This window comes from Squalius cephalus, assembly GCF_949319135.1.
Source record: "Squalius cephalus genome assembly, chromosome: 4".
NCBI lineage: Eukaryota > Metazoa > Chordata > Actinopteri > Cypriniformes > Leuciscidae > Squalius > Squalius cephalus.
This window is the reverse complement of record NC_137125.1, coordinates 45,976,186-46,001,037: the sequence shown is the minus strand read 5'-3', so window position 1 is coordinate 46,001,037 and position 24,852 is coordinate 45,976,186. Positions and strand designations below refer to the sequence as shown.

The following is a 24,852-nucleotide window of genomic DNA, read 5'->3' as shown; positions in this document are numbered from 1 at the left end:
ATTTTTAATCTTCAAGACAAGAAAACAGAATGTCATACTCCCACATGGGAAAGTCTTTAGCAGAGTTTTCCTGGAGGGATGATTTGTGGTTTGTCAGTAAGTATAGATAGTTATGGTACAAAGATAAATTGACAGACTGAACAGAGGCACAGGTGGTCAACGTGTATCTGTGTGTGCATTAAAAATCAAAGTTTAAAAGGCCAGAGGAGTACAGGCAGCATGACACAAGAATGTTGCAGATTCAAAACAGGGTTGAGATCTAAGACATTCTGCATGGTGTCTCTGAATGATTAAAATAATATTTGCATAATCTTGCCTGTGTTGCTTGAACTTTCTTTTACTGTGAGATAAATGCATGCGTGTGTGTGAGAGAATATCCTTGAAAGTGTGTGATTTAGGAGTTGACATGACACAGAACACTCTGCACCTCCTTATCAGAAGCCTGGTACCAACCGGAGTCAATCCCCGGGAGAAAAAAAAGCAGCTTGTGTGTGTGTGTGAGAATGCGTTTGAACGAGTAACTCCTCCGATGGTATGAACTAGTTTATATTTCTCATCTCCTGCTGACAGTTCCACTCTCCACAAATCCTTTGTTTATTTATACCTCTTTTTCCACTCCAAAGCACTTGTTTTTGTTCGACGTGTTTTAAACCTCCTCGTTTCAAACAGACAGGCAGTCAGATCAGTGTCTCTACTGCAGGAGCAAGTCTTATAGTGTGTGAAGAAATGTCTTTTAGGTCCACCAGGTCTACTAGATCCTGCACAGCATGTAACTTTTTGATTATTGTGGAACTGTAAAAAAAGATATCTTGGTTATACATAGTTTAGAGGAGCATTAGACAGCTTGCCTAGTGAAACTATATATATTTTAGATATTCTGAAGAAAGATGTTTGCTCTTTAAAAGTTGCTGCTATGGTGTTGTAGGTTGTTGCTGGGTGTTTTCCAATTGAAAAGAGCCCACCTCAAAGTCTCTGTGATATTCTAGTCCATTGATATGCCTCCTTCAATGCAAGTCTATAGGGGGTTTTCACCTTTATCATCTGCCCAGTAAAAGTCATTTTTTGATAAGTTGAAATCCTTAATATGAGCAATATTACTGATACATTCCTTAGAAAGAACCACTGATTATGAATGAGGCCCTTTGTATGGAGGACAGGAGTGCCATCAAAAAACAATAACTTTTATATCATTTATATCACATTTTTATATCATTTATATCACATTTTTATAAAGCATTCACAGATTATAATGTATTGTTTTTGTTACATTTGACTAACATGAATAAAAAACTTTATGTATAGTGTACACTGTATGTCAACTTAATGATTTTTACATACTGTAATTGTTACACATTTATCTATATTTTTAAACAATTAAATAAGTTTTAAATGTCTATTATACATTTAACAAGTGGTTTATTCATTTACATTTTTATTTTTAGATTTAACTTTTTTTATAAAAATAATTCTTCATTTTATTTTTTTAAGCGGCACTCCAAGTCCTCCGAGTAATTTGAGTCTAGACTAAAAAACCCTGAAAATTTAACACAAATGTCCTTGAGTACATTTATATGTAAATATATCTTGTATTATGCGACTAACAAAAGATTATTGATGGGATTTTGCCATTTCACTAATGGTGTTGGCAGAAAGTGACATTATTGTGATGCATCATGAGATGAGGTGACTATTTCAAGACATTTACCAACAACAGTGGTGGAACAGACTCTTAACTTTTCCAAGTAAACAATCAGTGTGTAGGTGTTCAGATATGACCTTTGACCTGTAGAAGGATCATCTATCTGCCTCTGGACTGATACCCCAAAGCCTGTAGATTATCTCAGAATGCTACTGTAGAGCCTCATGCTGAGGTGATGGAGCCAGGACAGGAGATTTACACCAGCCCTCTTCATGACAATGTGGCTCCCTCGTTGGGTTGGGTCGCTTTTGATGGGTCCCTGTCCTGGTCTGGGTATGTCTGAAAGAAGGATGCAGTTGGTCTGTGTTATTATTAGCCTGTCCCTGACTTTAAGAGATCATTGTGACCCAAAAGGAGTGTTTAGCATACATTCGAAACTTCAAGTGCATAATACCTAAAGAAGGTCACGGGAGGAAGGAAAGAGCAGGATGAAGCGGAAAAAGATTTTTTTGTAGGGTTGGGGGTCTTCAGACGCCCATTAGTTAGACTCAGAAACGTTGTTTATTCACAGATTGGGAGTGGCCCAGGAAGCTGCCAAATGGGAGCTTCCACAGAAACAGTTGTTGGTCGATCCCTGCGTTTCTATAGGAGGAAATGGGAAGTGTAGGTGTGGGCCTGCCAGAGGCCACTTCCAGTCTGCTGCTTTGAGGTAATGCACACAGTCAAAGAGGAACTCATAAGACAGAAGAATGATCGATCATTCACATTCCACAGACGTCAAAGAATGTTCCTAGTACGATACAAATCAGTATCATTTGTGGCACAACATCGATGACACTACAGAAAATTGTTTTTAAATTATTTTAAGTCAACGAACATCCCACAATGGCAGTAGGATTTTTAAAGTCCTTACATTATGAAAAATATCTATTTTGAGCTGTAAAGTTGTCTAAATTGTCATTTAATACTTTTATTCAGCAAGGATGCATTAAATTGATTAAAAGTTACAGTAAAAACATTTATAATGATGCAACAAAATATTTATATTTCACATTAATGATACTCTTTTGAACATCAAAGTATCCTAAAGAAAATTATCCCAGTTTCCACAAAAAAATATTAAGCAGCACAACTGTTTTCAACATTGATAATAAGAATAAATGTTTCTCGAGCACCAAACCAGGATTTAAGAAAGATCATTTAAGAAGGATCATAGATCATTAAAAAAAAAAAAAAAAAAAAAAAAAAAAAAAAATATATATATATATATATATAAAATACTTCAAAATGATTTCACAATAATATATGTTTTTTTTTTTTTTTTTAAGTTTTGGGTGAAATGCATCCATAAATGGTAATTCATTAATAATGGTTTGTATCAGAATAAATTGTAAAATGTATTTCAGAAATATGGAAAAGGCAGACAGGTGTGGCTTCCTGGTTCCCCTTGGGACGAAATTATGGAGAGGAAGGGAGGGCGATGGAGGGATGACAGAGGAATTGGAGTGATTGAGGTAAGCAGCTATTTATATAGTACCATTAGCTTTTCCATAGCCATTTCATTTCCATTTTATGCACAAGCACCTCCTGAACTATTGTTAGGAAGTCCACTTTAAAACACTGTTGGTAGGTATAAAATGGCCACATTTTACACACACACACACACACACACACACACACACACACACACAGCTGGCACCTTTTATGCTCTGGATATAAGCCACATAGACCCTGCCATGGAAATACTTCCCCCTTCCATTCCCTTTATCTCTGTGTGAAACTTTTACAGATTCCATCTCTGGGAAATCTCTATCTCTCCCCAGTCAGTCTCTCTCCCAGAGTATCAGGATGCTCTGATTAGTTATCCTTATAATCTGCATAGAATGCCAGTCTTTTGAGATGCCTTGTTTTATTTTCATCTAGGGGACCCTTTGGCTCTGTGTATCTTTATTTGAAGGGCAGCACATCCCCCACAGACGTCTCTCTCCCACTACGCCCTGACCTTGGGATCTATGTGTGGAATTCTGTCCTCATTTATCTGTGCGGGCCTCGTCCTCTCCATGTATCCTTTTATTTTTTCACATTCCTGATCCTGGTACTGTTTATTTCTAAATTACATCAGTATAACCCTCAGACATGCACACAACTGTGCAGACATAGTTCACCCAAAATGAAAATTCTACATCATGTCATTCCAAACCTGTACGTCGTCTTCTTCCATGAAACAACAGGAGATGTAAGTGAAAGGGAATGAATGGATGGATGAATCCCTTGTTCTGAACTGAAAGTGGCGCCACCTGGACCACAGTTGGAAATAAGCTGCAAATCCAAACATTTATCCACTGATCTAGAGACAGACAGTGGCAGATTTAATAGTAAGTTATCAAATTGAATGTAACAATTTCATTTGAGCAGTTGAATGTGTCAGCAAGAATTACCTTTCAATCAAATAACTGTGTAACTCCTTTATGTTAAAAACTCCACTCAATTTGTTTATGAAAATAAATTGACTTTAATTTGAATTCAAATGATTTTTAGACATTGCTAATTGTAGTAGCGGTTCACATATATGTTTAAATTTTGGAAATGTAAATAATACTGTGCCTAATGAATGTTCATATGTTGATTTGTGATGTCATAACCAGCACTGTCCTTACCACTTTCTGAAACAAGGAAACTAATAATAAATGAATGAATCGAATTGGATGATTTGTCTTTTTTATTCATAAGTTTTAAGTCCACCTTTGGCTTGAAGTACATGCTAGTATTATTTTTATCTGCATAAAGAGATCAGTATATTTAGTTCCAATGAGAGAACAGTGTTTATACTGACAACAAAGAGCAAATTCTGTAGTAGAGAAGGTAGTGGCTAAATTGCTTTTAAGAATGTAGACCAATCGGATCGAGGCCAGTCATGTCTTGATTGTCCACCATTGCTTTCTCATCTGTGATCTATAAATAAAATGAATATACATCAGATGTTATTTTAAACAAACAAACACAGATCATTTTATAGAAATTAGATGTAAAAATGTGGGGAACAAATACTGCCCTACAAAACAGTAAAATGCAGTATGTGCTGGTCTGTGGCTCAGAGGATAAACTCTTGTCTTTTGTCTTGGTTCAAATCCCACACTATTTGTACCATGTAAAACAAAGCTCAATAAAACCCATCAAACAACACACTTTAACGCCCCAGACTCAGTGGCATTGGAGAAAACACTTTGACTTTCAATCATGGAGATGAGTTTAAATCTCATTACTGGTGGTGTTAAATTTCACAAAGTATGTGGCTCAGTGGATGATTGCTTGCCTGTCATACATGAAAGACTGGGTTCAATTCCCACATTTGTGAATGTATTTCATTATTTACAAGCTTTCAATAAATCCTCTTCCATCCACACTGCTGAATCTACAGAACAGATGCAGTGGTTCAGTTGATAAAGCATTGGGCTTTAATCAAGGAGACCCGAGTTCAAATCTCTCTCTTGCTTGTGTTAAATTGTTGTCATTATTTCAAACAAAGTGGCCAAAACACCAACTCTCAGTGTGAAAGCCACAGTGGTGCAAGTGGCTAAACACACGTTCTGTGATGGTAAGAGTGTGCTGAAGTTAAGGTTCAAATCTCACCTCAGTCTGCGCTCCCAACAATTTAAATTAAATTGTTATTGATAGTTATATCAAAGAAAAGGCCCTAGACACCAATAAAAAGCGTAAAAGCCACAGTGGTGCAAGTGGCTAAACACATGTTATTTGGGGACAAGGTTGCACTGGAAGCGTGGGTTCAATCCCCACCTCGGCATTATTTATTGTAAAATCACAGGCCTCATCCAGGAGAAAAGTGAAATATAAGTTCCAGCACAAGTCTCAGCAAGAGATCTGTGGCTCATAGGTAAGAGCGCTGCCTCACGGTTTCAGAGGTTGCTGGTTTGATCCCAGTCAGATCTCCGCGATACGAGTGAATGGTGTATGTGTGAAGGGGCGGGGATGTTTCGGGTCCCCCCCCGAACCCCGTCACACTGTCCAGCAGCGGTTATGCTTCTTGATACAATGAAAAAAAATTTAGCTGACTAAAAATTTTGGCCCACCGTCCCTTCCCCACCTATTTAGGTTCCCATCATTTGCTCTTTAAAGGGACGACCCTCCAAAAAGAAAATGATGGGAACCTACATGTTTAGCGCCAAACAACAGCATTCACACATTAGAAGTCTTACCTGTCCATCAGCAGAAGTCCATCATTACAGTGAATGTCTGTCCAGAGCTCTGCTTCTGATGACTGGACGCTCCAAACACATCCTGTATTCTGTAGAGGAAACACAAACACAAACATTACTACATACTGAATAACTAAAACATCAAAATCTAAAAGTTAGTCTATATAATAGTTAGGCTAAATGTAATTGACTACAAAAATTGAAGTCCTAAAGCTGTACAGTGTAAAATATATAATATGAATGCTGAATCAATAATAATATTTTGGTTCAATCTACTGTCCTTATAATTAAGCTGCTGTCTTACAGGCCACAGAAAGTTCTGGAGAAAAAGAGGATAAGGTACCATCACTGCCAAATTCAAAGTAAATATAAGATTTTAAGTTTAGCTAATTTTATCTCCCTGCATCTGGTTAAACTGGTCTTCAAATGCTTAAATGGCGCTGCCCCACTACCGCTTTGTAAAACAATATCAAGACAGCAAAGTACCAGATCCACCACCCGATCAGCGTCAAAAGGCAATTGTAGTATCCCTTTTCGCAGAACATAATTTGCCCAGGCTGCCTTTTCAGTAAGAGGGGCTAAATTATAGAATTCTCTGCCAGACCACTTGAAATATATCCCGACATTAGCCACCTTAAAAAACCCCGCCAAATCATGGTTAATTCAAGAACAATATTGTTCTCACATTTAGTCTTTACACTTTGCCCTCCCTGTATATTTTTTGTCCTTTTTATTTCCTTATGTTGTATTTCTTTTTTTTTGTTCTTTTTTTTTTTGCTAATGTTAGACTGTATTTTTTATCAAAATGCCCTACTAGGGACAAGTGTCGTGAATTAGCTTTAACTAAAAACACGATGATACATACATCGGATGACTGTTAAGCTTATCTATGTTATTTGTATCTGTCCCTACCTAAATAAACTTGATAAAAGAACTCCAGGAACATAAGAAATAGAAACAAACACCCTCCTTCAGTTGTGAGTGCTGACCAAAAAAGAACGGACAGATTTTTTTTTTTGTTAAATGCAATTTCTACATTATTTGGAACTTTTAAGGTCATGATTAGGTTTAATTCACCATTAACAATTAATAAAGAAAAATAAGATCACAAATCTAAGTGTTAACAGGTCATAGGTAGTTATTTAATAGATTATAGGTACCTATAATAGAGTATTTTTACCTAAGGTAAGACTGCAACGACAGAAAAAACATGATTCTTACTTCATAATATGAATATCAGAGTGCGATTCATTCAAAGATTATAAAGGCAATGCAAAACAACTGATTCACTCGTTCTTCTAAAAGTCTGACAGTGAGTTCAACAAGAGCAGAATGTAAACAAAGTCTGTGATAAACCTTCATAGAGGATGACCTTCATTATAGCCTTCATAACTGTCAAATAACAAGACTTAACGTTAAAGACCACAACGAAATGAACGTTTAGTGCGTTTTAGTTCATGTTCGTTCATTTTATAGTCACAATAAATGCAACATTCAATCATCACAATATGAGTATAAATAAACTGACATGAGCCCTGCTATGAAATATCAGAAGAAAGCAACAACACATAGCTAATTAAACACTTAAATAATGACTTAAGAGCAGAGAATAATGACTTAAAGTCTTAATAAGATAACGCAAGAGAAAAGCACTTTATCTGTAGAGTTTACTTACATGACAGTTGAGTCGCTCGCGTGACATCTTTGCTTCCTGAAGTTTATCGCAGCGTGTGTGTGATTTGTTTGTTTATGGGCTGAAATATGTGTCGTTGAGTGACATTAAAATACTGTCATCTGCAGTTTATATAGTTTAAACGGTGTGCACGTGTTGTGGCCACTGTAACAGGCGTCATGTTGTCAAGCATCAGAAGCTGTCAGACTGAACCTGAAACTCGCTGACGCCGCCTAGAGGAGCGGATGGAAAACTGCACTTCAGTTTGAAACGGCATGATCGAGGCGGCGGCCAGTTGTAGGTGAGGCTGAAATATCCATTTCATATATTTTCCGAAATATCTATGATTTTGTCACGGTCCCGACCAGCAGAGCAACATAGATCTACCAGTTTTAGAAAATGAACCAGATCAGCTCTCAACTGATGGTGTAAAACAGATGAAATGTGTTGAACTCAAACATGTGTTGAAAGTGTAAACACATAAAATACGGTTCGATTTTCTTCTTTTTGTAAGTTGTTTTGTATGTTTAAAGTTGCTGTTTGTCTGTCTATAGTTATTTATAATGATATGCATCATGTTTGTTCACAGTTAAAGTACAATGCCCTCGTGTTGTTGTGTCAGTTCAAGTAGGTTTAAGCAGTTTTTATAATAAAGCATGATTGGGTATTTGAAACATAGGACAGATCAAGACAATTCAGTACTATTATTATTATTTATCAAAATGACTGTCTAAATCTATAAACCAGTGCAATGGCTGATATCACGACTAAAATGTTGTGTCTAATAGTGTCTATTTACTGATTAAACAGACCCAGGCTGAGATCAGATCAGAATAGTGTGTCCGCTGCTCCCCCTTGTGGACAATAAGTGAGTCTGCAATAATAAATGAAAACGGCAGATGTAGGAGGACATGCGTTTTAAACACCTGCACATGGTAAAAGCTCTGTCGCTTTCACGTCTTGTAGTAGAGAATTAATTTAATTGGGATTGTACCTAAATTGCCTCCTTAAGGGTAGAAATCCACGGACATATATACATTTACACACAGCAGATACATTATAGTAATACATCAGTAAGCTCAGAAGTTGATATTCAGTCCAACAGCACTGGGACTTTTGTGTGTGAGTTCCAGACAGACTGTCAGATTATTGCTGGAGATTTTACATCGACTCTTTCTGCAGGATACATCGAGACGCCAGTAGTTGGCGATAAAGTGAGATTCATTCAGTAACGAAACAAGTGAGTGACTCAAGAATCATTCATTCAACTGATTTGTTCAAACATGATTCATTTAGCCATTGCAGGCAGAGAATGTGTCTCTATGAGCCAGAGATGATTTTAGACCGCATTTAAACACAGTTAAACAACCTGAAATTTAAATTTCTATGAAGTATAATATCGGTCAATGCAAATTATTGCAGAAATGTTTGGCCATGGAGACAAGTAATCTGCAAACAGGTCATGGATGATAAATTATTTGTCCTAAAATTTGTTTTACTGACTGAATAATACAGCATTTATGGGATCATGCACTTTCAAATCAATGCAACATCTGGTAATAACCGCTTGATTTTTTTTCTTATTAGATGACTTCTGTTGGAGTGGATCTTGTAATGGAAATTTTACATTTAGATGTGTTCTTTTACTTTTAGATGTGTTTTTACTTCTGGGTGTGTACAACTTGTATTAACGTTGAACATTCATTTTTTTACTCATAAGCATTTAAAGAAATATAATCATATAAGCTAAAAGCACAATATTAAAGATATGTAACCAAGTTTTAGAAATGCATAAGTTAAGACAAGCTTACAGGAACGAAATGTTCTGGGTGATAGACGACTTAGTAGCAAAGAGACTAACTAAGAGTACTTCAAGTGTGAAAAATGTGTGCGCAGCTTGGATCGAACTAAAGATAGGCAAAATGTGTGAATTTGAGCAGCAGCTAAAAAACAGGAACCTTTAGCAGACATGGTATTGTTCTGTCTAGATAGAATTTATGTTAGACAAGAGATCTTGAACAAAGATGTTTCCTTTTAAGGTAAACAAGACCTGATGTAGCCTACCCAGGATGTGTTAGGGGTATATAACCATGGCAAAGGGAACTAACCCCTTGCGCTTCACATATCAGACGCTGACTGATGTGTGAACGGCCTTTCTTGCAAGAAATAAAGATCTTTATAACTTTTGAAATTTCCAGCTGTCTTCCAATTATTGTTTAAAGTCTAGAAAGAATTTCCACAACAATCTACAGTGATGACTGTTTGTAGAGCTCAACTCCAGTCCTGGGAACCACAGTGCTGCACATTTGTTTTGTCTCTCTTATTTAAAAGCAGTTTTAGTTCATGCAGCTCTGAAAACGTGTTGATGATTTGAATCAGATCAGATGTATTAAATAAGGGAGACAAAAATGTGCAGTTGCTGGAGCAGGATCAAGAAATACAGGTTTGCATGAGAACTGAATCATGGGAGGAGGATGAGTGTGTCATCTCTGGGTGGAGGAAGGTGGTTCTTCACCATATCCTCACTGATGAAGCCTTGCTTGTACTCACAACCTACCTCATGAAGTTGATTATTGGCCTGTCCCAATACACACACTTGCAGTCTTGGCCACTTGACAGGAAGTTAAATGTACAAGACTGTCCTGGGTCTAATAAATGCCAAAGCTCATTGCCCTTAATGGACACTAAATCCACATTATCTCTAATACCATATCAGATCGATATTTAAAGCGTATCCCATCATTCATCATGGAACTCAACAGCCCAAAATCTCAAGATGTTGAGAAAAACTTTAATTAGATGTTACATAAAATTTGCTTTGGTAAAGTGCACATTTTGTTGGTGTTTTTTTAAACGTCTGCAACTGCTTTATAATACTAGAAGCATCACAATTACTAAATGTGTTGTCTGTTACATAGGGACGACTGAACAGACATTTAAAAGTGCTAAGTGTTGCAAGTGTTATTAAAGCTCTGTAAAAACTTTACTTAATTTTACACCACTATGATGCAAGTGTGCCCCATTGAATAAGAAAAAATTCCACACACACACGATCTTCACAAACACTTGGGCCAAATACAGGAAATACATCAGACTCAAGTGTTGGTATTGGGACAGGCCCTATTTCAGTATGTCACCTTCTGATGATGTCTGTTTGAACTTAAGTCACGTAAACTGAGGTTTATCTGCCTAAACAGCATGTGGGAAAACAAGACGTTCTTACCGCTCACAGTTTAGACTGTGTCGGGTGATTGTCCATGACCTCTTCTAACCCGGAGCGTAGGAGAATGTCTTTTTCTGTCTGTTCGAGAACATAAAAAAGGTAGTGAGTGGGAAAGTGTGTATAATTCTTTGTTTTAAATAATTAAGTTGACGAGTCCTGCTGGTCAGGTAAATGTAATAAGAATGCAGTGCAAACATGTATTGACACCTTTTACAAACCGATTGCAGATGTTTCCATTGTTATTAAATAAATGTACAAATCATTAAATCCCATTAAATATGAAGTGTGAAGTGTTGTATTAATTTGTAAGGCTTGTTTTGTGTGTTTTTAGGAGGGCTTGGCTAATCAGGCCAGTAAAATACAATTAACTTTCACTCTCCATTTTTCTACACACATTTGTCACTAAAACTGAGACTAACCTATAAAAGTGACCTGAGATCAGTTAAAACTCTATATTAGCTGCTGGTTCATGAGTTTACCAGGTTAACGCCACCTAGTGGTGAAACATGTTTCTAAACCAGAGGTCTTCAATCCTGCTCCTGGAGCTCACTGTCCTGCAAAGTTTAGTTCCAACCCTAATCAAACACACCTGAATCAGCTCATCAGGCTCTTCAGAATCGCTTGAATATTCTAAGGCAGGTGTGCTGAAGCAGGTTGGAACTAAACTCTGCAGGACAGTGGCCCTCCAGGAGCAGGATTGAAGACCTCTCTTCTAAACAGTATGAAGTGGCGAAGCATTGTTTTGCAGCAATCAAATGCCAGTTTGACGTGTGCTCTGAACCACTGATTCAAACAAACGATTGGTAAAAGTTTCAAAGCTGCATGAATCAGAGTTACATTATAAGAGCTGTAGACTCACCGGTGTTAGAGTCCCGACATGTGTTGATCACACTCCCTTACTTTCCCATCTCTGCTCTGCTGTCCTAAGAATAAAAAACAAAAACATTAAAAAGTTGCTCAAATACAGTCGAAACATTGAAATTATTTCATACAAATAAACACAAAATAATGCTAGAAATGATTAGGTGAATCATATTTATAAACCTGCCAAAATTGACCACTTGGAAAACAAAGATGCAAGAAAATGAAAACGTCTAAGAAATGTCAAGACAAAAATTGCAAAAAAACAAGCCATGATTCATCAGCACTTCTGTGGTGCAGAGGATAATCAATTGCCTTCAAACATGAGAGTCTGGGTTCACATCCCAAACTGCTGACTTTTCCATCAAATAAAACAAAACTCTTAATAAAAACCCATCCATAACACCTTTCATCTCAACAGACTCAGTGGTTCAGTTGATAAAGCATTGGGCTTTAATCAAGGAGATCCAAGTTCAAATCTGAAAAAAACACCGACTCTCAGTGTGAAAGCCACAGTGGCGCAAGTGGCTAAACACATGTTCTCGGCTGATAGGTTGCACTAGAGACATGAGTTCAAACCCCACCTCAGCATGATTTAGTTCCAGCATGTCTCTTTAAAGTTTCAATAAAAATTCATCCAGAGCATCTTTTCACTAAACAGACTCAGTGGTTCAGTTGACAGAGCGTTGGGCTTTAATCAAGTAGATCTGAGTTCAAATCCCATTCTTGCTTGTGTTAAATTGTTGTGATTATATCGAACAAAATGGCCAAAAACACCAACTCTCAGCGTGAAAGCCACAGTGGTGCAAGTGGCTAAACACATGTTATTTGGGGACAAGGTTGCGCTGGAAGCGTGGGTTCAATCCCCACCTCGGCATGATTTATTGTAAAATCACAGGCCTCATCCAGGAGAAAAGTGAAATATAAGTTCCAGCACATGTCTCAGCAAGAGATCTGTGGCTCATAGGTAAGAGCGCTGCCTCACGGTTTCAGAGGTTGCTGGTTTGATCCCAGTCAGATCTCCGCGATACGAGTGAATGGTGTATGTGTGAAGGGGCGGGGCTGTTTCGGGTCCCCCCCCGAACCCCGTCACAATGTCCAGCAGCGGTTATGCTTCTTGATACAATGAAAATAAATTTAGCTGACTAAAAATTTTGGCCCACCGTCCCTTCCCCACCTATTTAGGTTCCCATCATTTGCTTTTTAAAGGGGCGACCCTCCAAAAAGAAAATGATGGGAACCTACATGTTTAGCGCCAAACAACAGCATTCACACATTAGAAGTCTTACCTGTCCATCAGCAGAAGTCCATCATTACAGTGAATGTCTGTCCACACGTCCCAGAACTCTGCTTCTGATGACTGGACGCTCCAAACACATCCTGTATTCTGTAGAGGAAACACAAACACAAAAATTACTACATACTGAATAACTAAAACATCAAAATCTAAAAGTTAGTCTATATAATAGTTAGGCTAAATGTAATTGACTACAAAAATTGAAGTCCTAAAGCTGTACAGTGTAAAATATATAATACATAGTATGAATGCTGAATCAATAATAATATTTTGGTTCAATCTACTGTCCTTATAATTAAGGTGCTGTCTTACAGGCCACAGAAAGTTCTGGACAAAAAGAGGATAATTTTATCTCCCTGCATCTGGTTAAACTGGTCTTCAAATGCTTAAATGGCGCTGCCCCACTACCGCTTTGTAAAACAATATCAAGACAGCAAAGTACCAGATCCACCACCCGATCAGCGTCAAAAGGCAATTGTAGTATCCCTTTTCGCAGAACATAATTTGCCCAGGCTGCCTTTTCAGTAAGAGGGGCTAAATTATAGAATTCTCTGCCAGACCACTTGAAATATATCCCGACATTAGCCACCTTAAAAAACCCCGCCAAATCATGGTTAATTCAAGAACAATATTGTTCTCACATTTAGTCTTTACACTTTGCCCTCCCTGTATATTTTTTGTCCTTTTTATTTCCTTATATTGTATTTCTTTTTTTTTTGCTAATGTTAGACTGTATTTTTTTTATCAAAATGCCCTACTAGGGACAAGTGTCGTGAATTAGCTTTAGCTAAAAACACGATGATACATACATCGGATGACTGTTAAGCTTATCTATGTTATTTGTATCTGTCCCTACCTAAATAAACTTGATAAAAGAACTCCAGGAACATAAGAAATAGAAACAAACACCCTCCTTCAGTTGTGAGTGCTGACCAAAAAAGAACGGACAGATTTTTTTTTTGTTCAATGCAATTTCTACATTATTTGGAACTTTTAAGGTCATGATTAGGTTTAATTCACCATTAACAATTAATAAAGAAAAATAAGATCACAAATCTAAGTGTTAACAGGTCATAGGTAGTTATTTAATAGATTATAGGTACCTATAATAGTAGCCTATTTTACCTAAGGTAAGACTGCAACGACAGAAAAAACATGATTCTTACTTCATAATATGAATATCAGAGTGCGATTCATTCAAAGATTATAAAGGCAATGCAAAACAACTGATTCACTCGTTCTTCTAAAAGTCTGACAGTGAGTTCAACAAGAGCAGAATGTAAACAAAGTCTGTGATAAACCTTCATAGAGGATGACCTTCATTATAGCCTTCATAACTGTCAAATAACAAGACTTAACGTTAAAGACCACAACGAAATGAACTACCGGTTCATTTGTTTATCTAAAGTTCTGACAATGAGTTCAGCAAGAGTGCAGGTTGTAAAGAAAGTCATCTCATGATGCTATTGATTCAATGACTGTCTTACAGGCCACACAATTATGAAAACCCTGAACACACAGAACGAAAAACTCCCCATTCAAAGAAAGCCAGACTTACAAAACATCAGAACAATATTAGAAATGCTATGCAAAGAAAACCAATTGTAAAGTGTCTAGTCACTGCTCTTTACTTTATTGTTTCGTGCTTGTAGTAATATTATGACATTTTAATTAAGATACCATTTTAAAGGCAGTGTTTCACTCTCATATCCCAGTCATAACAGGAAGTAGAAGAAGAGCCTGAAGCAGCAGGAGAACATCAGAGCTTCACACAAGACACAACTCCTGCTGACTCTCACATACATCCAGAAACGACTGCGATATCAACTGAGTCCTTCTTATTCCACTTTATAGAGTGAATATCAGAGGGCGATTCATTCACAGATTAAAAAGGTAACGCTACAACTAGCGACTGACTTGCAATATAGTGCGTGCAAGTCAATTGACAAGAGAAATTGACTTCATGCTAAAAGTTACTTACAGGTGAGTCTTGTGACATACTCGGTTCCCTCACTTTATCCGTCTGTGTGTCGGTTTTATTTGCAGTTGAGCTGGAATATGTGCTGTTAAAGTAACATTAAGAGTTGTCATCTTCTCATCTGCAGGATCTGCACGTGTTGTTGTGATTGTCATCAAGCGTCATGTTGTCAAGCAGCAGAAGCGTCAGACTGAAGGAGAAACCCGCTTCTGCCGCCTAGTGGAGCGGGTGAAGAACTGCACTTTACTGTCGGATTATAGTGGAGAGATCACATCTGAGACATGTTTAAATCCCACAGATGCATTAGACAAGCTCTGTGGCGCAGAAAATAGTGGTTTGCCTTTGAATAAGAAAGCCTGGTATTTTGTATATATATATATATATGTGTGTGTGTGTGTGTTTGTGTGTGTTTTTTAATAGAAGAATAGAGAGGACAGAAGAAAAATCCCATTTAAATTCATTAGACTCGATTTGCGGCGGTGTAGTTTACACAAATCACCACAGGAGGGCGAAACAATTTTACGTTTATTAGATTCGATTTGATTTGGTGCTATTCACACAAATCGCCACAGGAGGGCGAAACTATTTTAATCTGAGACTCGATCTGAAGCAGTGTAGTTTACACAAATCGCCACAGGAGGGCGAAAATAATTTTAGATTGACTTTTTTGCGTATTTATTTATTTAGAAAGACAATAGGACACTAAAAAATTCACACACAGATACTGATACAAAGAATAACTTCAGTTAAGCGAATATATCAGTTTGCATATTTCAATGTCAAATGTCAAAATAGTAATTCACACGACTCCTACAGAAATAAAAAAAACATTTCTATAAGAATAGATCTGGTTTTCTCATAACTGAATAATAAATCCAAAGAAATACTTTCTGGACTGAGTAGTCAATGAATTATCAATCAAAGATGATCATCTTTTACCCAGCTTAAACATACGCTAAGATAAACTTTAAATCTAAAACAACATCACAACATCACAACATCACAACATCACAATCTCTGTGGCTCAGCAGATAGTTGTCTTCCTTACCAACCAGAAAGGCCTGGTTCAAATCCCACGTTTGTTAAAGTTATTCATCATTTAACACAAAGCTCTGGATCAAACCTGTTCAAATCACTCACCGCATCAGCCGTCTCAGTGGCTCAGGAGCTAAAGAGTTGTGTTTCAATCACAGCGGCCTGAGTTCAAATCCCACTATTGCTGACTTTCAATAGTTCTCATTAGACAAGGTGTCCTGAAAAGCGGTCATTGTCACAAAATCCATGATGGGCGAGTGGATAAACACACACTCTCTGAGGACAAGGCTGTGATGAAGACACAGGTTCAAATCTCACTTTAACTGCTTTATTGGAAACTCTCAGGAGAAAAGTGAAATATAAGTTCCAGCACATGTCTCAGCAAGAGATCTGTGGCTCACAGGTAAGAGCGCTGCCTCACGGTTTCAGAGGTTGCTGGTTCGATCCCAGCCAGATCTCCGCGATATGAGTGAATGTGGTGTGTGTGTGAGTGGCGCGCCCAAAGGAGGGGGATACCAGAGCGGTCTCCCCCCGGAGCTTCCGTCACAGTCACCAGCAGGGGTTATACTTTTTGGACAGAACGAGAGGAAAAAAAAAACAATTATATAAAAATGTCACCCCCTCGTCCCTTCCCCACCTATTTAGGTTCCCATCATTTGCTTTGTAAAGGGGTGCCCCTCCAAAAAGAAAATGATGGAAACCTACATGTTTAGCACAGTAACACACACATATGCATTACCTGTCCATCAGCAGAAGTCCATCATTACAGTGAATGTCTGTCCTCACGTCCCAGAGCTCTGCTTCTGATGACTGCATGTAATGCACCAAACACATTCCTTCTGTGAGGAAAGTAAATAAAAAAAGACATTACTCCATATTCTACATCTCAAATGAGAATGTGAAAGTTAAACTATAATCGGACGGTACTTTTTACTCATGTGGATGTCTGTAAAAAAAAATGTGCATGACACCTCAGTGATAAAACGATTTATTGATAGTGAAGCCGATTTTTACACGGGTGGTGGGAGAAAAACACAGACATTAGATATTCGGATGGCAATAAAATCACAGACTAACCCCTGTAAATGTTGAAAATACCTTACGACCCCATGAGAAACAATTACCGTCTGATTAGGGCTTTTGTCTAAAGACTAGTTAATAGATGGAAAATGGAATAAATTAAAAGCCTAAAGCAGTACAATGTAAAAATATATATATATTACTGATTATATTATATCTCTTCAGTAATGCTGTATCAACATATAATCTATTAATTCAATTAAAATTAAGAGGAGACTTTAAACACGAGTAATGCTAAAAGACTGGTTTAATGGTTTTAGCCTGGTTCTGGACTGTATATATGACAGTTTTACTATTAACAAACTGGATTATACAGTACGACAACTAACAACAACAGAGACAAAATCCACGATTCCCCATTATTCTACTTCATTACACATACATCAGAGGACGATTCATTCAAAGCTTATACAGTGAGGAAAATAAGTATTTGAACACCCTGCTATTTTGCAAGTTCTCCCACTTGGAAATCATGGAGGGGTCTGAAATTGTCATCGTAGGTGCATGTCCACTGTGAGAGACATAATCTAAGAAAAAAAATCCAGAAATCACAATATATGCTTTTTTAACAATTTATTTGTATGATACAGCTGCAAATAAGTATTTGAACACCTGTCTATCAGCTAGAATTCTGACCCTCAAAGACCTGTTAGTCTGCCTTTAAAATGTCCACCTCCACTCCATTTATTATCCTAAATTAGATGCACCTGTTTGAGGTTGTTAGCTGCATAAAGACACCTGTCCACCCCATACAATCAGTAAGAATCCAACTACTAACATGGCCAAGACCAAAGAGCTGTCCAAAGACACTAGAGACAAAATTGTACACCTCCACAAGGCTGGAAAGGGCTACGGGGAAATTGCCAAACAGCTTGGTGAAAAAAGGTCCACTGTTGGAGCAATCATTAGAAAATGGAAGAAGCTAAACATGACTGTCAATCTCCCTCGGACTGGGGCTCCATGCAAGATCTCACCTCGTGGGGTCTCAATGATCCTAAGAAAGGTGAGAAATCAGCCCAGAACTACACGGGAGGAGCTGGTCAATGACCTGAAAAGAGCTGGGACCACCGTTTCCAAGGTTACTGTTGGTAATACACTAAGACGTCATGGTTTGAAATCATGCATGGCACGGAAGGTTCCCCTGCTTAAACCAGCACATGTCAAGGCCCGTCTTAAGTTTGCCAATGACCATTTGGATGAGCCAGAGGAGTCATGGGAGAAAGTCATGTGGTCAGATGAGACCAAAATATAACTTTTTGGTCATAATTCCACTAAACGTGTTTGGAGGAAGAAGAATGATGAGTACCATCCCAAGAACACCATCCCTACTGTGAAGCATGGGGGTGGTAGCATCATGCTTTGGGGGTGTTTTTCTGCACATGGGACAGGGCGACTGCACTGTATTAAAGGTCCCATTCCATGGATTATTTTTATTATTTAATAATGTTTTCAGGGGTGCCCTTATAATGTTAGTATGTTTTTTAGATCAAAAATTGTTATAATTTAGAAATAAAAGGCATATTTCCTAGCCTGATTTCATTCCCTGGTTTGAACACTCTGTTTGAAGGGGCGTGTCTGCTGTGAGACTTCAGTGTTGTTGCCCTCTGCTGTGATTGGCTGACATGCTTGCATATGAAATATCTGGCATTATATGTGGAACTATCTGGAAAACTTTTACTATTACAGCTATTATACGTTTTTACTATTACAGCTATCTGGATTAACGAATCGTGAGAAGTTTTTTAAGTATTTAGATCTATTCCCATCACATAAAAGGTTGCAGTGATGATGAGCATTGAGCAGATAACAGTCTGTTAATCGCGTGAAAGATCTTATCATTGCAACGCAGTTTCTGCACTCTCACTAATGATTTCACCAATGCAAACATGAGGCATATAAATACAGTAAGAGCTTCGTTGTGCAGTGTAACAGCGTCATTGATTTCATAACGAGTTTTGGCAAGAGTCCAGATAAACTCGCGCTGTGTCACCGACAGCAGCTTGGGCGATTGGAAAGGGATTGTTCTTTGATCGCTTTCTGTATATTAATCACAGTTTAAGTAAGATTATTTTCATCCTACTAAGAGAAACGAACGATGTGAAGAGTGATCGCTACTTCCATATTAAATCACTACTTACCGCTTGCTGGAATATAGTTGAAATTGTCCCCTTCGTCAGTATGAAACGCTGAGAGAAGTCTGCTTGATATTATCCCAGGTTAGAAAAACAGTCCGTGGTGAAATGGACAGAGCTAACTAACAACTTCGAATTAAACTTTTGCGGTATCCGATTATAGATAAACATCAACCACGTCTGTTGACATTTCGCCATCAATACGCCTGTGTTCCTGTGGGCGGAGGTTACGGTTCTAGTGACATCACTAAAGAAGGATGTAGAGGGGTGTAGTCCAATCCAGCCGTTTTTTGTAGTCAACTTCTGTTAAATAAAATATCTCGCTTGGCATTGAACTTTGAGCTTTATAATTTTACAGATATTATTTATACTCTAACAACAACATTACACACTAACTAAAGTTTGAAACATGGGATCACATAGAACGGGACCTTTAAGGAGAGGATGACCGGGGCCATGTATTGCGAGATTTTGGGGAACAACCTCCTTCCCTCAGTTAGAGCATTGAAGATGGGTAGAGGCTGACAATGACCTGAAGCACACAGGCAGGATAACCAAGGAGTGGCTCTGTAAGAAGCATATCAAGGTTCTGGCGTGGCCTAGCCAGTCTCCAGACCTAAACCCAATAGAGAATCTTTGGAGGGAGCTCAAACTCTGTGTTTCTCAGCGACAGCCCAGAAACCTGACTGATCTAGAGAAGATCTGTGTGGAGGAGTGGGCCAAAATCCCTCCTGCAGTGTGTGCAAACCTGGTGAAAAACTACAGGAAACGTTTGACCTCTGTAATTGCAAACAAAGGCTACTGTACCAAATATTAACATTGATTTTCTCAGGTGTTCAAATACTTATTTGAACACCTGAGACTCCCTGAGACCTGAGACCTGAGACTTTGATCACCCCCTCCCACTTTCCAAGATGGCTGCATGTCTTTCTGTCTGCTCTTTGTCTGTCCATTTTTAACTTTTTTAAAGGTTTTTAGTGCACCTTTCACTGAAATAATCCTAACTAAGTTAACTAACTTAACTAAGTTTTTGTAGTTATGGATATTCTACCCTGTTATTTTTGTGAGCTCTTGGCCTATTATTTGGTTTGAGGCCTATCTTCATGCTACAGCCCAGGGATCTGCTGCAGTGTGGCTTGTCTTCAGCCTAGATCTGTGACGGGTTCTTGAAACAGGATTTACAGCAAGATAACAACATCTATCTCCAGCTGCATTGTGGTTCGCTTCCAGCACACACTAAAGCCTATGCTATCTGGCTACAGCTATTCTGAGAGGTTCTCGGCCTACTCCATCTGGTCTGAGGCCTACCTGCTTGTTTTCGAGAGGATCTCGGCCTACTCTACCTGGTCTGAGGCCTACCTGCTTGTTTTCGAGAGGATCTCGGCCTACTCCACCTGGTCTGAGGCCTACCTGCTTGTTTTCGAGAGGATCTCGGCCTACTCCACCTGGTCTGAGGCCTACATGGACCTGCTGCAGTGTGGCTTGCCTTCAGCCTAGATCTGTGGCAGGGGTTTTCGAATCAGCATTTACATCAAGATACATCAAGGCTTGTTTCCAGCACACATTGAAGCCTGTGCTACACTACTAAAGTTTCTGAATCATGCTTTTCTTTATAAAAATCTTACTGGTTCTCTGGATTTTGTCATTCACCGTTTTGCTGCATGTACAGTATCAGGACCCCGGGCCTGCTGGTAACTGCCCAGCTGTCATTTGGTGAATTTTGTGACCGTAAATCATTGGGTTTTTTACATGTAAATATCTGCAGTCTGTTGAATTCTAAGCATTTTGACACTTTAAAAACATTGGTGCACACAGCTAATCCTGATGTTCTTGCTATCTCTGAATCCTGGCTTAAAAAAGGGAACACTGATCTTGACATCTTCATACCAGGCTATAATGTGTTTCGTCAGGACAGAGCTACCAGGGGTGGTGGTGTAGCTATGTATGTTAAAGATCATCTGCAATGTACTGTTGTTCTTTCTAAGTCAGTTCCTAAACAACTTGAACTACTGGTACTAAAGCTTAGGCTTTCAACTACTTTCTCTATCTCTGTTGCTGTTTGCTATAGAGCACCTTCAGCTCCAGTTTCTGCACTCACAGCTTTTAGTCAATTCCTAGCTCCATACATATCCTCTGAGTTTGTCCTTATGGGTGATCTGAACTGGGATATGATCAATCCCCCAGATACAGTTTTGCAACAGTTTGATGCTCTAAACCTTACTCAGATGATATCTGAGCCCACCAGACTTAATCCTAAATCTTCCTCATCATCCACTCTGATTGACCTCCTTTTGACTAACAATCCATCTAATTATCAAGCCGGAGTTTTCAGTCAAATAAGTGATCATTGCGCTATTGCATGTGTACGCTCTGGCCTTTCATTCAAAAGGCCCCCAGTAATTGTAACCAAGCGCTCTTTGAAAAAACTGGACATGCAAGCTTTTCTCCAAGATGTTGCGGCCGTGTCCTGGGACAGAATTAATTCCTTCCACCTCTTGGAAGAGGCATGGTCTTTTTTAAAAAACACTTTCAATCTGATTATGAGTAAGCATGCCCCTCTGAAAAAAATTTGAATAAAAAATCGATATAGTCCCTGGTTTTCCAATGACCTGGCTGAGATTATTCATCATAAAAATGCTCTCTGGAGAAAAGCCCGCTCTACCCAAACTCCAGTTGACTGGCTGGCCTTCCGTCAATGCAGAAATAAAGCAACACAGGCTATCAGAAATGCCAAAATCTCTCATTTTAAAGAAAAACTCACCACATGTGGCACTGATGCTAGGGCATTCTGGAAAACAGTCAAGGTAATGGAAAATAAAGTTATTTCACCTCATTTACCAGTTTCTATGTTATTTAATGACATCATTATTACTGAGAAGTCTCGGATGGCCTCACTTCTAAACCATCACTTTATTAATGCAACCCATACAGTTTCAATGTCAAACCCTAATCCAGTCTCAATGGATACTTCAGTTACAACCTCTGTAGATGCCCAACTTTCTCCATCAAGCAACAATGGCTTCTCTTTTATGCCTCTTTCCACCTCTGAAGTCCAGGATGAACTCTCCAAGCTGAACACAAACAAATCTGCTGGCCTTGATGGTCTTGATCCCATGTTCTTAAAAGCAGCATCCCGCATTATTGCCGCTCCCGTCACAAGACTATTTAACATGTCCCTACAGCTCTCTGAGTTCCCTATTGATTGGAAATCAGCCATAATTTTTCCCCTCTTCAAAGGGGGTTCTGAATCTGATCCAAATTGTTATCGCCCAATTTCCATCCTACCATGCCTTGCCAAAGTTCTGGAGAAGCTCGTCCAAAAACAGTTAAATGATTTCCTGGATAAAAATCATATATTATTTGACATGCAATCTGGTTTTCGGACAGGACATGGGTGCATAACAGCCACCACAAAGGTCCTTGATGAGGTAATTACAGCATTAGACAGCAAACAGGTCTGTATTGCCACCTTTATAGACCTCGCCAAGGCCTTTGACTCTGTCGACCATAGGATCCTCTTACATAAGCTTTCCAGTATTGGTCTGTCCTCCTCTAGCTGTGTTTGGTTTGCCAATTATCTCACCAACCGTGCCCAGCAATTGAAGGTTGAAAACATTATGTCAGACCCACTTATTATCTCTAAAGGTGTGCCTCAAGGCTCCATCCTGGGCTCAACCCTTTTTTCTATCTACATCAATGATATAGCCAGAGCTGCTGGCACCTCCAGGATTCATCTTTATGCAGATGATACCATTTTGTACTCAGTTGGTTCCTCGCCCAATTCTGCGGCTTCCAGTCTTAAACTCAGCTTCACCTCTATAGAGCAGTTCTTTGACAATCTCCACCTCCGTATTAACACCAGTAAGACAAAATGTATCCTTTTTAGCCGAAAACCAGTCACCGAGACTCCACTTACAATCACCTGCATGAACAGTATGGCTCTGGAGTATGTCAAAAAATATAAATATCTAGGTATCTGGTTGGATTCATCCCTGTCATTCATTACACACATCAATAACCTTCAAACAAAAGTCAAAGCTAGACTAGCCTTTCTTTTCCGCAATAAAGCTTCCTTTACTCATGCTACCAAATGCACCCTTGTTAAGATGACAGTACTGCCAATTTTGGACTATGGCGATATTATCTACAGAATGGCACCAAACACAGCCCTAAAAAAACTTGACACACTCTATCATTCAGCCATCCGTTTTGCCACTAATGCACCCTTTCACACTCATCACTGTGACCTGTATAAACTGGTGGGCTGGCCCTCCCTTCATACCCGGCGGCTCCATCATTGGTTTATCTTCATATACAAGACAATCCTGGGCAAGACACCTCTCTATTTGTCATCTCTTCTTCATGCTGCTCATAACGCCTATCACACAAGATCAAGTAATTTGATTAAATTTAGTACCCCCCCTACTTCTACTATCTTTGGACGTAATGCCTTCCGCTTTGCAGCAGTACACGACTGGAACATACTACAAAATACCCTGAAACTTACATCTCTGATCCCAATCTCCACCTTTAAGCAGAACCTCAAAAATTACATAGTTGACTCTTGTTCCTGCTGACAATTATGAACCATATTTATACACACATATTTAAGCACTTTATTCTTTTTCTCTTTTCTTTGTTGTCTACCTTTTTTAATTCAATTGCTTGTTCTATGTGTGTCATGTGTTTGACTATGTACAGTTGTACAGTATGTCCCTATTTATTCCTGTAGCCTCTTGGCCAGGTCATGTTTGTAAATGAGAAGTGGTTCTCAAACAGTTTACCTGGATAAATAAAGGTTAAAAAAAAAAAAATTGCAGCTGTATCATACAAATAAATAGTTAAAAAATCATACATTATGATTTCTGGATTTTTTTTTAGATTATGTCTCTCACAGTGGACATGCACCTACGATGACAATTTCAGACCCCTCCATGATTTCTAAGTGGGAGAACTTGCAAAATAGCAGGGTGTTCAAATACTTATTTTCCTCACTGTACATGTAACACAAGAACTACCGATTCATTTGTTTATCTAAAGGTCTGATAGTGAGTTCAGCAAGAGAGCAGGTTGTAAACAAAGTCTGTGATAAACAGTAGATGTGACAAACATGCTAGTTTCATACATACTTAGTTGTCAAGCAACAACAACAACACTTTAGGTGAAAGACCCCATCAGAACTAAAGTTATGTGGCTTTGACAATGATTTGGATACTTACAGATAAGTCGAGTGACACTCGATTCCTGCAATTCATCGCAGCGTGTATCAGTTTTGTTTGTTTATGAGCTGCAATATGCGTGGTTTAGTGACATTATAATACCGTCACTGAGCTGTCATCTGCAGAATCTAAACTTAAAACTACACAAAAGTCTACACATGTTGCTGTTGTCAAGCGTCATGTTGTCGGTCAAGCATCCAAATGTCAGACTGAACGTGAAGCCGCTTACGCCGCCTAGTGGTGCGGATGAAAAACGAAAAATATTTACAAAAGTTTATTTTATAATGCCAACAGACTCAGCGTTCGTTGCTTCAGATTGTGTTATTGTAGTCAGGTTCATTATATTCAGATTTTAACCTTTGTGGGATTTTTTTGGGGATTTGCTAAACTATACATTTTTGGAAAGGTTATTGTATAAGGAGTCAGAAAATCAATGTTTGCATTTGCTCAGATGTCTATATGGCGGCCATATTGAAGTTAAAAAAATGGCCGCCGTAAAATT

General features: G+C 38.5%; 3 long non-coding RNA genes across 3 annotated transcripts; 1 reads left to right on the top strand and 2 right to left on the bottom strand.

The window, feature by feature from the left end:
- The first annotated feature begins 1,976 nt into the window (after positions 1-1,976).
- On the top strand, positions 1,977-4,115 carry LOC307157178. Its single transcript, XR_013820887.1, has 3 exons — positions 1,977-2,348; positions 3,046-3,153; positions 3,563-4,115. It is a non-coding gene; the product is annotated as an uncharacterized lncRNA (long non-coding RNA).
- On the bottom strand, positions 4,115-15,070 carry LOC307157176. The gene is made up of 6 exons (XR_013820885.1): positions 14,888-15,070; positions 12,899-12,996; positions 11,608-11,671; positions 10,749-10,826; positions 5,854-5,942; positions 4,115-4,591 (listed from the first exon to the last, which is right to left on the bottom strand). It is a non-coding gene; the product is annotated as an uncharacterized lncRNA (long non-coding RNA).
- A 321-nt stretch (positions 15,071-15,391) lies between these two features.
- On the bottom strand, positions 15,392-24,561 carry LOC307157177. Its single transcript, XR_013820886.1, has 3 exons — positions 24,351-24,561; positions 16,659-16,758; positions 15,392-16,486 (listed from the first exon to the last, which is right to left on the bottom strand). It is a non-coding gene; the product is annotated as an uncharacterized lncRNA (long non-coding RNA).
- Between the last annotated feature and the right edge of the window lie 291 nt (positions 24,562-24,852).